Source organism: Thamnophis elegans, chromosome 4, assembly GCF_009769535.1.
Source record: "Thamnophis elegans isolate rThaEle1 chromosome 4, rThaEle1.pri, whole genome shotgun sequence".
Taxonomy (NCBI): domain Eukaryota; kingdom Metazoa; phylum Chordata; class Lepidosauria; order Squamata; family Colubridae; genus Thamnophis; species Thamnophis elegans.
Genome location: NC_045544.1, coordinates 29465323 through 29482834, shown reverse-complemented (window position 1 = coordinate 29482834; position 17512 = coordinate 29465323).

Sequence of the window (17512 nt, the reverse complement as noted above, 5' to 3'; positions counted from 1 at the left end):
AGAGTTGGAAGAGACCTTGGAAGTCTTCTAGTCCAACCCCCTGCCTAGACAGGAAACCCTATACCATTCCAGACAAATGGTTACCCAACATCTTAAAAACTTCCAGTGTTGGAGCATTCACAACTTCTGGAGGCAAGTTTATTTTTCAAAGAATTTTTTATTTTTTATTCCCTTGCCATTTTAAGTATACATTCACATAATTGTTATTCTTCTTTACATTTATCATTCTTATACATTTAATATTTCATTTAATAAGTTATAATGTACATTTTGGGTTGCTTTATTTACTATCCCTGCCTCCTTTTGTAACACCTACAACTTCTGGAGGCAAATTGTTCCACTGATTAATTGTTCTAACTGTCAGGAAATTTCTCCTCAGTTCTAAGTTGCTTCTCTCCTTGATTAGTTTCCACCCATTGCTTCTTGTTCTACCCTGAGGGGCTTTGGAGAATAGTTTGACTCCCTCTTCTTTGTGGCAACCCCTGAGATATTGGAACACTGCTATCATGTCTCCCCTAGTCCTTCTTTCACTAAACTAGACATACCCAGTTCCTGCAACTGTTCTTCATATGTTTTAGCCTCCAGTTCCCTAATCATCTTTGTTTCTCTTCTCTGCACTCTTTCTAGAGTCTTCACATCTTTTTTACTTTGTGGTGACTAAAACTCTATGCAGTATTCCAATGGTGGCCTTACCAAGGCATTATAAAGTGGTATTAACACTTCACGTGATCTTGAGTTATCCCTCTGTTTATGTAGCCTAGAACTGTGTTGGCTTTTTTGGCAGCTGCTGCACACTGTTGGCTCATATTTAAATGGTTCTCCACTAGGATTCCAAGATCCCTCTCACAGTTGCTACTATTGAGAAAGGTACCACATATACTGTGCATTTTGTTTTTCTTGCCTAAATGTAGAACCTTACTTTTTTCACCATTGAATTTCGTTTTGTTAGTGCCCAATGTTCAGGTTTGTTAAGATCCTTTTGTATCTTAAGACTATCTTCTGGAGTGTTGGCAATTCCTGCCATCTTAGTGTCATCCTCCCATAGACCGATTAGATCACACAGGTTAGGCCTTCTCCGGATCCCATCTGCCAGCCAGTGTCGGCTGGTGACTCCCCAGGGGAGACCCTTCTCTGTTGCAGCTCCAGCCCTCTGGAACGATCTCCCCGTGGAGATCCGGACCCTCACTTCCCTCCCGGCCTTCCGCAAAGCCGTTAAGTCCTGGCTGCTCCAGCAGGCCGGGGGGCTTTCGAAATATCCAGCCCCTTGGAAATTGTGACTTTTGTATATTTTAATATGTTGTCTTGTGTATTATCCCCTTCCCTTGTTTTATTGTAAGCCGCCCGGAGCTCAATAAAATGAAACGAAACGAAACGAATCTGCAAATTTGATGAGTTCCCCATTTATCCCCTCATCCAAATCATTGATGAACATCTTATTTTAGTTATCTTGTGAAGGGCTATTCAGTCAGGCTCAGCTCCAAGACAAATGTTCACATCACAGGCTCTCCTTAGCAGTAATTTGTAATTCTTCCAAGAACAGTTATATACTTTCTTTGATTGCATCCATCCACATCCATCTATCTATCCATCCATCCATCCATCCATTCATTGTCTCCCCATTCTACTTCCCTCAATAATGCCAAAACATAATTATTTTTTCCAATTCATTTTTATATTACATATTGAAGTCATAATTCTAACTTGCTGATATTTGCTTCAACAATTGTTTGTAGATTGCATGTGCAATATTTTTAACTGTGTAGTCCACCATTTTTTCAACTTTTTTTTGTAGAGGTGGCATTTATTGTCTGTTGCTGTCTTTTCAAGAAACAGTGGAAAATCTGTAATGCAGCAATAAATAGCCTCAGACCGCATTTATCATTCTAAACAGCTTTCTATGTACAGAAATCTTGTTTTTTAAAAACAAGTTTAGCATTATTTCAATAAGTCACTAGATTAATATTTAAAGAGAGGTCGAGTGTGGTGTCAAAATGAGTTCTATGTAATTGTTTTGGCAGGTATCAGTCATGTATCACGTAAGGCAAATGTCTCTATGAAAGTCAGGTGTGCAAACTTTTCTTCATCCTCAGCTAAATATTTGTTTGTTTGTTTGTTTGTTTGTTTGTTACATTTTTGTAACCATTTATGTTATAAAAACTCTCTGGGCAGTGTATAGCAATTGAATAAAACATCAAATATAATTTAAAGACATAAGAATCCACATTAAAAGATAAATATTATGAAAAGAAACACACAAAACCTAGACAAAGAGAGGATTAAAATGGCCATCTCAGCAATGGAGCCATGAAAGCATGTTTTGATTCCCTGGGAACCCCAAGCTTGATAACATAACCAGATCTTGAGAATATCAAAAGGGAAGAAATTAATCTTGGAGGTAACAATATTCTATAAGATGGCTGCCATGGCAGAGAAGGTTTGACTCCAGTGACACATCAAAAATAGATCCCTAGCTGATGGTACCCAAAGTATCTCTTCTCTGCCAGATCTAATGGAGCGGGCTGATGTAACCAGGAAGAGAAAGTCCTCTAAATATGGCCATGAAGGATAGTGGCCAATGCTTACAGCAGCCCAAAAATGGCCAATAGGTGCTGGGTAAATCCTAGGCCCTAACTGTACCACCCATCATATAACTGATGGATTATAGCTAATTATATCCACAGAAAATATAGTGTTAGGAAAAGTCATGGGAAACTGCTCTTTTAAAACTTGAACAGTTAAAAACTATTTTAAACTTCTCAGTTGTAGGTTATGGAGTAGAAGATAACAATCCCAAGGATATGATTTAATCAAAATGGCTACCAGTATGCTTGAGGCATGACTGGGAACAAGAAGCTGATCCCTGTTTCTCCAACTTAGTCCCTATAATAGCTTCCCATTTCCTATGAACATTTCCAATCATTAGATGTTCTTGCATGCCCATAACTCATAATATCTTCTAAATCCTGGCATAATCAAATATTTTACTATAAACAGCGAAGGAACTGTAACCCTTCCTTGAAAAGGATAAAATGGATGTATGGTAATAACATGTACTCTCTGCATGTACTGAGGGAGAAACCTTTTACTTGCCTCATTTTTTCAGCTGTTTTTAGGTCATCCCTTTCCACCAGCGCCCATCCCACCAGTTCATATAAATGAGCCATGCAAAGAAAGAAAGAAAAAGGAGGGATAACCTAGAGAGTCTTTAGAGAATAAAGAGATGTGTCTTTTCAGGATAATCATATATCTATGGAGGACTACATATGAATGTGTGAGTGATTTATATCTGGTGCAATTGTTTATGGTCACACTCAGCCCAATTAAATGTCCTTCACAATTTTTACATTAAAAAAATTCTACTCTTCTGATGTATTTTAAATAATGGTTCATTCGTTTTATAGACTTTTGATGTGAATTAAACAGGAGTAGAAAAGTATAAATAAGATGAACATTAATCCACTCAGACACAGTTTTTGGCATCAATTTCTACTAGGAACAAGCTCCTTCTGCCCAAGGAGTTGAGTTATAGAATTGTTTCAATGAATGCTTTTTCTTCGTTTTCTTTTTGCTTTTAAGGAAGCAGCAAATTTTGGGAAATAGGGCAATTTGTGGGCATTTCGAAAAGAAAATTGTTTCTGTTTGCATTCATCATTACTTTATGGGCATGTTCACAAATAAAATGCAGACTTGTATAGATTGTCCTATTTTTCAATTGTATTTTCATGTAGGAATTGTCCCACAATCTGCGATAAAAAGGACCATCAACTAGACTAAATATGTAGTTGAGAAAGTGTCCAATGCATGATGTAAGAAAATACACCAGTTCATGATGTTTCCTTTCACAAGACTGTATTTTATTCTATTTTTCCACAAAGATATGGAATTATTGGACATCTCCAAAATGCATATTGATTTTTGGGGGGGCGGGGGGAGGAATAAGTGGGGTTAGCATTATGAAGTTTGGTGAAGAAAAATGAGGAGAGAAAAAATTGTCAACCATCGTAATATTCTTATATATTATTATTATTTAATGGATTTATAGGCCGCCCAATCCCGGAGGACAATACTTCTTGTATTATCTGAAGTCATTTGATCATATGGTATAACAATTACTTGCAATGTGATGCTGTATATCAACAGGAGAAAAATACTTATTTTCCAGAATCATTAAGTTAAACTGCAGAAGCTGTCTTCCTGTTAAAGCTATACTTAAGATTTCTCCTACTGTTGACTTGGTTATTTTCATATTAGGCCTTAAGCAAGCCACAAAAGAGAAGAAGTATATACAATGTACGCCCACTATCCTACATTTACGTGAGTGAGAATTTTCAGAAGATTTCTCAGTCATGCTTCATGATTGAACAGCCACAAAGTTTCTTTCCTGAGGAACAAAGTCACTTCCTTGATGAACAGAAACAAATAAACAAAGTGAGTCAGTTCTAATTGGAAACAAAGGCTGTGGTCTCCAATTAAAGCTGATTATCATTCATAAACTCTGATTCAGTTTTCCCGAGCTTACATTTTACAAATGTTTTTCAAGTCCTTCCAGCCAGTTTATTTTTCCCCCAAAACAGGGTGATCAGGAAGGCTGCAATATCAATGTAATTTACACTATTAAGTAAGAATAGTGACCAAAATTATTCAGGAAACGCTCTTAACTAAAATCTTGGAAATGATTGCATACTTGACCAACAGCTATCAACACAGACACAGAACTCTTTGATAGTACTTTCCCTTCTAAAAAGTCAAATAATATTACGCTGTAAGAGTGATACACAGGAGTAGATGTAATTGGCAAGGTATTCATTACATTTCAATTAGCAATTACAATTAAGTGGCTTGGAAATAATCTGTAGAGCATCCAGCAAGAAAGTGATATCAACTAGATTACTACAAGATTCTGTCCTTGCTCTGTACTGTTCAATATTTTAATTAATAAATTGAAAGAATACTTAACTAGATTTGCAGATGATACAAAATGGGATGCAGTCTCTCATTTCCAAATAAATGTAAATATTACAGACTACCCCAGATCTCTTTGGGCTTCTGGTTGCCAAAGAAATGCTAGTAGTCAGACATTTTCATGTTTTCTCCTTTCCAGAAAGTTTGTACTACAACTCCCGCCAGTCCTTGCCAATATAAAGATGGCCAGGGATGTAGGAAGTTATAGTTCAAACTATCTTGAGGACACCAAATTAAATGTTTACTTTTATTGATCTTATAGTACATTAACCTAGTATTTTTCCCCTCAAATCCATTTTGGGTATCTGTATTTCATGGAATATCACAAACACCTAGACAGTTTGCTGGGAAACAACTATGACTGATTAGGCAGTATCCTCCCTTAAAATGGCAAGAATTTCATGCCTCCAGGTTTAACAATTCAAGGCTTGAACAGATTGATCTATTTCTTTCTACACACCTATTTCCTGAGGCAGGTGACAATTGCCAGAAATTCAGTGCTCTAATAGAGCTTGGACCATAAAGCACATAGATCACAGACAGTTCGGTCCCTGGTGTCTTTTTCTATTCAAAACAGAAGAAATGACAAGACTTGAACTGGGATTGAAAGACAGACAATGTTAGTCTTACATGACCAGGTTTCTCCCTGTTTAAGGTAGCTTCTATTCTTGCAAGCAAAATTAGTTTTGATTGAATATGGTATAGTTATAAAAAAGACAATTGCTTTGGAATGGAATGGGAATATCATTTCTCACTGCTTCCCTATTTTCACACACACAAAAAATACCTAAACATCAGATTGACCTAGATGAATTTAAGTTCCATTTATAGCCTCATGACTACTTTTTCAGTGCGTTTAAGTACAATTGTATTGCTAACTAGAGCATACAAAACCTTTGAAAGACCTATTCTTGAATACAGCTCATCTGCCTGGAATCCACACTATATATCGGACATTAATATAATTGAGCAGGTCCAGAGGTACTTCACGAGAAGAGTACTCCACTCCTCTGCTCGCTATAGAATTTCTTATTCCACTAAACTCAAAACTTTGGGCTTGGACAATCTGGAACTGCTCCACCTGTGGTCGGACCAAAGCATAGTACACAAAATTGTCTGCTACATTTTACCTGTCAACGATTACTTCAGCTTCAACCACAATAATACATGGGCAAACAATTGATACAAACTCAAGGTAAACCGTTCCAAACTCGATTGCAGAAAGTATGACTTCAGCAACAGAGTGGTCAATGCCTGGAATGCTCTACCCGACTCTGTTGTTACTTCCTGAAACCCTCACAGCTTCAACCTTAAACTATCTACCATGGACCTAACCGCATTCCTAAGAGGTCCATAAAGGAGGAGTGCATAAGCACACCAGCGTGCCTATCATCCCTGTCCTACCATCCCCATTTATTTGTATTCATTTCCTTCGTTCATGTCCATGTTCATACTTATACCTTCTATATTGTACATGTTTGACAAACTAACAAACTAACTTCTAAACTGAAATCTACAAAGAGAAAAACTTAGTACAGTTGTTTCTTTCTGGGCTGGTTTTTCTTCTGAATGAAAAAAAAAGCATTCACAAATGTGAATCCTTAACTTTAATTAACAGTCTAGTTAAGGGTGATTTGAACTGTAACTTCCTTCATCCCTAACCATCTTTATGCTTGCAAGGACTGGGGAGGCGTGTAGTAAAACTTTCAGGAAAGGAGAAAACATGAAAACACCTGATTACAAGGTTTTCTTTGGCAACCAGAAGCCCAAAGAGATCTGGGGTAGTTTGTAATGTTTCCTTTCATTTGGAAATAGGTCACTGCATCCCATTTTGTACCATCTTCAAGTCTGGTTAAGAATTCTTTTCATTTATTAATAAAAAACATTGGTCAATACAGAGCCAGTGTGTCTGTCAATGTGTACAGAGCAGGATCCACTTCTGGTTTTTATGTATGAAATTACAAAATAGCTATTTCTGTATGTTTAGATTTCCATTCTTAATGGCTTAATAAAACACTATGGGTATCTGTAATTCACATGATTGTAAATATGATCATTAAGGAAAGAGGAAGAAGAGAATTATTCACTACTCAGGAATATTTGAGAATGCATTCCACAACCGATACCATATTAGGACATGAAATGTTTATTTTGTCTGAATGAAAGTACAATTTCTGGTATCAAAGAGGAAAACCTGCTGCAATTTTGGAAATAAAAGTTTGACAAAACATTTTCATTTAGAAGAATAACTTTGGAATAGTCATTTGTTGGCTAGTGAGGAACCGTTCAGTCAGCATTCTTCAAACAAACATAACTGCCAGTTAATTCTATAAAATGGGGAATAAAACACAGATAATGGAGGCATGGATGAAAGCAATGACTAATACTTTTTATACACATTGAGTAATCTAACAGAGTCTGAAGAAACAGCAGAGACTAATTTAGCAGCACAAAGTACACAAAAGTTAATAGAAAATTGACTTAATGGAAAATGTTACCATGGCAATCTCTTACTGAAATTAATATAAAATACAACCAAGATGACTGTGAAGCAGATAGCCTCCCTTAGAAGCCATGGTCAGTGAGTTCCATATCTGACTGAAGTTATCATCAATTCTCAAGCTTGATTACACCACCTTTAATTTATAAGTGACTGTGGGTCCATACACACCACTTGATCTCTGGTCATGATTTTGTCTATATTACATATTTTTATAAACAATCCAGGGTCTCAGGAGTGGAGTCATATATGTAAATAAACAACTGAAATCTGATGAACTTCAAAATTATGAACTAAATGCATACAAAAGTATTTGGGTTGGAGTAACAACATACTGTATGCTCAGTTGGACATATGAATAGGTGATGGACACAAACTGATGGATATCATGGTATCTTCATAGGAAGTTTCTCCACTAGTGATTTACAGCGTGCCCACTATATTATCCAGGCATTGATGAAATGATAGAAAGACTGTCCTCATTGGGATTATTTTGACACAAAGCAAGCTGGCTAGCTCAAGAAGATTGTCTAAGTTGCTAGTGGGGAAATGTAGTAAGCCTGCTGAGCAGGAGTAGCTCAGAAAGGATGAGGCTTACCTGGTGTAAATTAGGCAGGATAGGGAAGGCTAATTCTATAGAAATGGTTGACTGAATAACCTTTTGAAAAGAAAGGAAAGAGAAAATCCAGATGTTTTTGTTTACTTGTTTTTTTAATGCTGCTCCACAGAATTGAACTTTGTTTGTTTTATATATGTTCCAGCAAAGAGGTATAATTTGGGAGAAATTTTCTCCTTTAACATATTTATTGCACATTTAAAGAAAAATGCAGCAAAGCCCTACCATAAATGACACTTCTTTGAAGTAAGGTATGTCCTGTAAAATAAAGCATGTCTAGCCACTTTGCCTTCTGGAGATAGTTTAAGAAGCAGATGCTACAGGGGAAAACAAAGGCAATTACACTGAAGAACTTGGGTACTTCTATACAGTAGTTCTGACATTACACTATTTCCCTTGTAATCATAAATCAAAATTATATGCCACATGTTACCACCTAATTATAGTAATTAGCAACAACTACAAACACTTCCCTGGGGCTGCTGTCCAGCACAGATGCATCACACTACACTGTACCCCATCTTCTTACATCATGGCAGCATCCAGTAGACTGCCAAGAACCAAGGGTGATTCTGCGCCATTACCTTCTATTTCTCCCTAGTCCTGTGTTTTTTTTTAAAAAAATATTTTACGAATTCTCCATGCAAGGATTGAGTCTGTTATCTTCTATTTTTCATTTCCCCAGTTCCCCCGAAGTTCAACTGATAGAACTAGCCATCACTTCTGCTTGAGTTTTCTAGTAAATGTGAACTTCAGAAGTTGGTTGTTACTGTATATGCGCTCTTCTGATTGCAATATACAGATTATTTTCATATTGTTTCTATAGAATTTCTCACATTTTTGGTTTTTGAAAGATTATTAAAAATTGTTTCAGTGTTTTGAATTGATTTCTAGCATATTTCCTGTCTCTCCTGATGCCCAGCCTTCACTGCATAACTAAAAAGGTCTTCACACAGCACCAGAACATCATTTCTATACTGTTTTTGAGAGCCAGTTTGGTATAATGGTTAAGACACTAGGCTGGAAACCACAGACCATGATTTCTAGTTCTACTGTAGGCAACAAAGATCTTGGATTAATCACTTTATTTCATCCATAGACAGAAGGCAAAATCTTGACAAGAAAACTACATGGACTAGTCCAGGGACCCTCCAGGAGTTAAGATGCATTTGCAAAGGTGCACTTGCACACATGTGCACATACACAAAGATACCTACACAATAACTAAGCGTTCAGTATGTGTGTAGCCTATACCAAGAGGAACACATCTTCAAGGACTGGTTGTAGAACAAGGACCCATTGTTCAGTGCTGTTGTTTGTTTGAACAATCACTGAAAGAGTTGTCAGTAAGTGATGATTGTAATGGAGATTTCTGGTCTAATTCTTACATTTTCCATTCTATAGTCAATGGTGCCATCAAGACAGATCCTGCAGATAGAACCTTATTGAGCAAAACAAAAAGGACAATCCCTAAAAGAAGCAAATTTTCATATTTCATAGTTCACAAAATAATGCATATAATTATTATCAAGAGAAAAGACATCTCACCCAGAGTTAATACTGTAAACAGAATCCATTCAGATTCCATTCCATTGATGAGTTCAGATTACTTACTATCTTGCAATGTATAATCATTTTCCAGGATTATCATGAGGTAAATTAATGTATGCAGCACCTTGAACAACCAGAAGAAAGAAATCCATTAAAATTAACATCTCGGTTTAATTAATCTACAACAGTACTTTAACCACTGGAGAAATTTAGCAGATCTGCTAATTTAATTCTCTGTAGCTTGCATATTTTACTTAGAAGCAACTGTGAAAATTAGTTCTTGCCATTTTGCTGTAGAAATCCATATTTCAAGATGGAAAGGGGGAAAATTCCTTGATGATTAGTTTATGCTTTAATTTCCTTTTATCTTTGTGTCTTCTGTGAAAAATATAGATAACTTTTCTTCCCAGTAGGGTCTGCTAATAAAAAAAGTAATCCATTTTTAGGGGGGAGCTTAAAATGCTGAAGGGGTAGGGGTTTATCCACTGGTATTGGATAAAACACACAAGCTGAATTGTGGTAAAGTGACACAGAAATTATTTATCCTTTGGGAATATTGCTATACCCACTTCAGGAATATATTTCCTTCAAAAAATAAAAATTAAGAGAAAGAAAAAGTGTCAAATACACCCTTTCAACTTCAAAAATAATAGTACAATTTTTAGGTCCATCCAAAATAAGCACAAAGTCACTCAAATCTGGAAAGGACAGAAATTGGAAGAACTTCAGAGGGACTCAGTAAAGGTCACCAGCAGTATGCAAAACAACTGCTGGGAAGAAAGTTTCTAAAAGCTACTTTTCCAATGAGGGAAAGCAAGTAAGAATAGATCCTATCCCCCAAAAAGGATATAATCAATATTTGTGATTACCACCTTAAAGAAATTCTTAGTTTCTGGAATTGCTATTTTGTCCGTACTATCCTGGGAACAAACCACATCCAATCACCCATGGAATTCATTCCATTATTGGTTTGTATAACAATCTCCTCTGGAAGGTTGTGGAGGCTTCTGAGGATGAATTGGTTATCCACACAACAGTGAAAAGAATAGGGCAACAAAAGAGACTCCTTATGCAATACCTGATACAGTTCAAATGCAAGGTGGCATTTATGTGCAATATATGGCTATCATTGTTAACCGTGACAAATGTAGGCTCATTTAGTCAGAAATAGCATCATTTCTTCTAACTTTACTTTGGGAATAAATATAATTTAAAGTCTTGCAGCCACCAGTCTAAAATTATAATCTTAAAAGGTTTTCAAACTGAAGTTATCTCTTTTTTTTCTTAGCAGTTTTTTAAAGTTATTTTTTCCCTTCTACAACACCTTACAGTCATTATATCAATGTTGTTATGTCATCATACCTGTACATGTATATCTCTTACTGGAACTCCTGCTGGTAGGAAAGTATCTTGGGTGTTTGGGGGGATGTGGGGCAGGCAGTATTATATTCTCTCTAATCTTCTTTAGCTAAAAACAATGCTCTTGTTCTCTTCCATTGGTTTCTTATGGTGAAGCCTTTCCAAGGGATGATCGATCATGGCCATCAAGACACAACTTATTGGACACCCGAAAAGGAAGTTTTCCCCATAGATCAATGGACTCATTCTATCAGAGGACTGATTAATGAGAACTACATTAATTATAATATTGTACAACCTTATATTAGTGTCTCTGTCTGTCTTTATGTGTGTTTTCATTTCAATTTAAATTGAATTGAAATTTCAATCACTAAAATTTATTTATAGAATGAGAATTTTCTAAATGATGATTTATTATTTCAGATCACCAATCTAATCTAATCTCTTCTCTCTTTGTCTCCTTTTTCTTTCCCCCCTCTTTACTTTGTTAATAGCCTATATTCTCATATCTCTCTTCCAATTTTTCTTAACTTTCTGCCCTATCTTCCATATTGAGAATTGTCCATTTAAGCATTAACTTCAATAGAAGTCAAGTAATCTATAGCTTTGTCACAGTTACATTTATAGGCAATTGTTGCATGTTGCCTTTTCTTCTCTATTATAACTGATGTGCATGCATGAATCAAAATGCTATACACATATGTTAAAATCCATATAGTTCTATTTAAAATGCATGTACATTAGTATACTTTCCATTTTAACTATAATACTGTAGATTAAAATTTCAATTTCAATTTAATAAAATTTGTATGCCGCCCATTCCCTTGGGACTCTGGGCAGCTTACAGACAGATAAAAAGCATTTAAAAATTTAAAAATAAAAAATACAATTGTTAAAATTACACACCATCCATTCAGTGTAAGTGGGGCTGGACATTGATCAACAGCCCCAAGCCTGCCGGAACAGCCAGGTCTTGGTGGCTTTACGGAAGGCCGGGAGAGTGGTAAGGGTCTGGATCTCTATGGGTAGATTGTTCCACAGGGCCGGCGCAGCTACAGAGAAGGCCCTCCCCCGGGGAGCCGCCGGCCAGCATTGTCCGGTCAATGGCACCCGGAGGAGGCCCAACCTGTGAGATCTGTTGCTCGTTGGGAGGTATGTGGCAGGAGGCGGTCTCTCAGGTAGCCAGGTCCTAAACCATGTAAAGCTTTAAAAGTAACGACTAGCACCTTGAAGCGCGTTTGGAGACCAATAGGGAGCCAGTGCAGCTCGCGGAGGATGGGTGTAACATGGGTGTATCTAGGTACACCCAGTATCGCTCGCGCAGCTGCATTCTGGACCAACTGCAGTCTTCTAACACTCTTCAGGGGCAGTCCCATGTACAGCGTGTTACAGTAATCCAGTCTTGAGGTGACGAGGGCATGAGTGACCATTTGAAGTGCCTCCTGGTCCAGATAGGGCCGCAACTGGTGCACCAGGCGAACCTGGGCAAAAGCCCCCCTGGTCACAGCTGACAGATGGTGTTCTAACGTCAGCTGCGGGTCCAGGAGGACACCCAAATTGCAGGCCCTCTCTGAGGGGTGTATAATTTCACCCCCGCAGGCTAAGAGGTGGAATGTATGGACTATCCTTGGGAGGCAACATCAATAGCCACTCGATCTTGTCTGGATTGAGTGCAAGCTTGTTCACTCCCATTCAGACCTTGACAGCCTCCAGGCACTGGCACATCACTTCCGCTGCTTCGCTAAGTTGGCACGGGGCGGACAGATACAATTGAGTATTGTCCGCATATTGATGATATTTGATCCCGTGGCGGCGTATGATCTCACCCAGCGGCTTCATGTAGATATTAAATAGAAGGGGGGACAGGACCAAACCCTGTGGCACCCCATATTTGAGGGGCCTAGGGGTCGACCTCTGTTCTCCAACCAACACCGACTGCGACTTGTCTGAGAGGTAGGAGGAGAACCACTATAAGACGGTGCCTCCCACTCCCACCTCCCGTAACCGCCACAGAAGAATACCATGGTCGATGGTATCGAAGGCCGCTGAGAGGTCAAGAAGCACTAGGATAGAGGAATGTCCTCTATCCCTGGCCCGCCAGAGATCATCGATCAGCACGACCAAAGCAGTTTCGGTGCCATAACCAGGCCTGAAACCCGACTGAAAATATTGAACAGTGAAAATATTGTACAGTGTGAAGATATATCTTTACTTCCTAGGGTCAGGAATAAGCCACATATCAACATACCCTGTCCTCATCCTATTTCTCTGTTTATATAAATTTCAGATAATTATGGCTGCTCCTAGGGAATGTGCTTTTTCTTTTGACAAGAGGCATCCTCGTCTCTTGATCAGTTTCATAGATTAACAAAGTCAGAAACTGCTGCCACATGGGAAACAAGGAGACCTACCCAAGAAGCTCAGAATAAGTATTAGTAGGATAAGAATAAGCCCATTAAACTAGGCCTTGGATGTGCTAATTAAAGAAATGTTCATTCAGTTTCAATGACTAAATAAGTGCTTTCCCTTTGTGCCATGCCTTGAAGTTTCAGCTTTAAACCAAAAGGTTCTCAAAGTCAGGAAGCTAGTCAGACTGTCAAAGTATGCAGTGACGCTGAAGCCCCATAAACGGGAAACAGCCATGTACTATGTGCTTTCCCAATTCAGTTGACTTCAGATATCTGGCAAAAGCTTTGTGGGTTTGAGTGAAGGCCAAAATACCTAACCTGGAAGATTGGTCATAGAAAGTTCAGAAAGAATTCCAGAGAGGTAGCTGTATTAGTCAGTGGGACAAGTGGGACAAAGATTGTTATGTCTCCATAAAGAGAAGCAGGCTTACTTGTTACAAGGTTAAATGAACTAGACTCCATTTTATCTGACTGCTTTCCTAGCTTCAAGACAGGAGGTTCCTAGGAAGAACAAGATACCACAATGAAAAGTTAGAGATCTAATTCCTCCTGGTCTTTTCCTTCCGTTCAGTTCAATAAGTCAGTTTACTTTCATTAATTAATTGCACAGCCTCCATTTAATTGAAGATATGAATAGGAGTATGGAAATGATGCCGTTTCCCATTACACAATCTTTCTATATATATTTACATATTTTAAAAACAGATAAAAAACTAAGGTGAAAGGGAACTTCATAACTTTAACTTCAAACTAATTGATTCACTTTAATTCTCTGAGGACTAGATTCTCCTATCACTCAGTTTTTGATCCAGAGTGGTTACCACCTCCAATTTTACATGAACAATATTGCTGGATGTAGTAGTTAAAGGCATCAGGTCAGTGTGGTTTGCAGGCGGTACGCCCTGGTACGGGCATACCAGAGCCTGCCTGGAGTACCAGGTACCATTCCGGTATGGTGCTCTGGAAGGCCTACCCGTCTGCCCGAGCTCCTTACCTGTCCTTTAAGCCTTTGGCGCTTCCACACAAGTGCATGGCATGTACGGCGCCTGCGCGATGCTCCACCGAGCAGCTGGAGTGTCACGGAGGCATCGCAGGCAGGTACAACGCATACAAGCACCATGCACATCCATGTGGGCAACACTGGGCCCGTTCCAACCATACCAGTTGGAACGGGATCTGGAACCCACCACTGCAACAGGTGTACATTGATAAAGTTGCATACTTTCTTCCTGTGATTCTATTACCACTAATAGTACAGGGAACTTTCTAGAAAGGATGTAGAATGTGCGGAAAGCAGAATTAGAATAGAAAAGAGCAAAAGAATAATGAGATAAACAGACAGATAAATAAATAAGTAGCCTTCAAGTCAGTGTGAACTCCCGGCAAGTGCTTGAACAAGTTTTTGCAATTTTCTTGATAAGATTTTTGGGAAGTGACTTGTCTGCCTTCAGAGAGTTGAAGGAGAATGACCAGCCCAAGGCTTTGGGCCTAAAACAGGATTAGAACTCACAGTCTCACAGTTTCTAACCTGATGCCTTTAACCACTACATCTAACTGGCTATCAGTGTGATATTTTTTAACAAATTAAAATCATTAGAGAAAGCATTCATAAAATACATTGAGTGATCTTGGAGTAGTGACAGTCTCTTAATCAAAGTTATTTTTTTAATGGGATTATCGTTTGGATAAATTGAGGAGAGGAAAATCATGCACATATCTTCCTGTTTAGAGAATCTGGAGTACACATGTAAAAAATAACATCATGTATTTAATGAACCACGTACAGGTAGTCATTCACTTAGAGCCACAGTTGGGATCGAAACTTCGGTTTTCTGAGCAATTCAGTTGTTAAGTGAGTCTCATTCCATTTTATGGCCTTTTTGCTGTGGTCATTAAGTGAATCGGACTTCCACAACTAACTTTGTTGGAATTCCTCAGTTTGCAAACAGCAATGTGTGGCCCCAGGGTGCTGCAATGCTGATTGTCAAGGGTATGAATTTTGATTATGTGACTGCAGGGATCCTGGAATAAGGATAAGTCACTTTTTAGTGCCTTTGTAACTTCAAATGGTCATTAAGCAAATGATTGTAGGTTGAGGACTACCTGTAACTGGTATTTCTACCTTTGCCTATCAATATGCCTCACTTTAAGATAAGTAATTGAGGCTGTTCCCACTTGTCTTCACTGAGAGTTGCCAAAAAAAACCTGAAGAGGAACAGCATTTTCTCACAAACATTATGTACATTTGAAATGCACAAATGCTTCCAGGAATTCATTAGCTCTCATCATTGCAAAATTTTGGATAAATTCTAAAGGATACCTTCACTTTGGCATGAGGTCAAATTTGATTTTCCTGGTTCTTTGAGTTATAGATTTTCATGTTTTGTTTAATAATGTCATTAGAACCTACCCCTTTCTTCACTTTTACTTGTATGAGACTTATATCTAATTTGAGTATATGTGTCAGGATTATGTGGGGTCAAAGTTGGCTTGCTGTCAGGGTTCTGATGGATTCCCTAATTAAATCAAGAGCCTTGAGCCAAGCTTCAAAAGAAATCCAGTTATTCATTAGGAACAATATTTCAGCATGTACCTAAATGAAGCCAACTCTGACCCATGTAATTTACAGTCCAATTATGACCCTGTTTCCCCCCCTCCCCCCAGGGTGTGTCGTAGATCACATTTCCAATGAAGCACTTTCATGCGCTATAGAGATCACACCCCTCTGGCTGCTGTGGGTAACCTGGGAGACAGCCTTGAGAAAGATATGCCTGGAATGTGCTTCTGCTTGTGGCTGCTATGCTGCTTCATCAGTGTCCCATCCCCCTCACCTATTCGCAATTCGAGAACAGGCCAGGGATGCTTTGCGAGTTGACAATATGTCTATCTGCCTGTTTTTATCTGCTTGCCTCCCTCTTGCCTGTTTATCCAGGGAAGGCTTTTCCTCTTAAAGGTGGCCTGAAAATGTTTCAAATAAACTAATAGGTTTAAAAGAAAAAAGTTATTTCCCTTGCTTATTATAGACAACATGGCCCAAGCTACAATTCTTAGTGTATCATCTTTTCATGGCTCCTTGTATTTCATGAAATGGGCCCTTTTGTAGAAATCAAGTTACCGTTTTACCAGCACAGCCTCATTCCAAAGAGATGGTAAAGTGGACACTTTTATTAAGCCTAAGGTGATGGAGGTAGTAGTTACATTTGCTGCATGAACTAATTTCACTACTTTATCTGTTTTACCTTCTGAGCTCTGAAAAGTCTTAAAGTAAATGGTAATAAACCATTTCCTATTATCCTGTTTTATTGGAGCAAAGAGGCTTCTTACAGAAGACATGCAAAACTCAGGGGAGCTATTAATTTATCACATGACAGCTTGTTCCCAAAATATATTGAGTGAATAAACAATGAAGTATTTTTAGTAAGTCCAAAGTTAAGGAGTGTTCTGCGTTTGTTTGCCACTTTAATTGTGATTTAATAATTGTGCTATTATACTCTCCCCTAGTTTATAGCCTCAAGAAAATTTTTCCTGAAGGCAAAAACTACTTAGTAATCTTCTGCAAATGATGCTAATCTAATGTCTTAAACAAGAGTCAATTAAGCAACATATCCATGTAATGATCTCTTGCATAGATAGAATGGTCTCTTATCATATAAGGTCACAACAGCAGATTCATCTATATGGAAAAATATGCGTGTGCATTCATGTTTCTGAACACCTTTTTTCTGGTACATTAAAATCAACAGTTGGCATATGTTCCATTGATTTCAATAGTCCATGGGTAGGATCCATTAAATTAACTCCCAATATGATGAGAGTTTTTATGTAATTTCAATTAGAAATATTAAATTTGCAATCCTACAACCCAAGTCTAAGTAACATTGGGCGGTCCAGAAATTTTCAATTTCCAGCACTGCTATTAGATTAATCAAAAATATTCAAAAGCCTATCCTAGCTACAGACAATCTTGTAGGAATAAGAAACACCGAACTTTGTAAATTTAACTTATTTAGTAAGGATGTCTGGAACTGCACTGTTACTTGAGTCATGCAAGAAGGCACCTGAATAATATCTTGTCCATCACTTTCAGGTTATCTTGAAATTAGGATTCTATCTTTG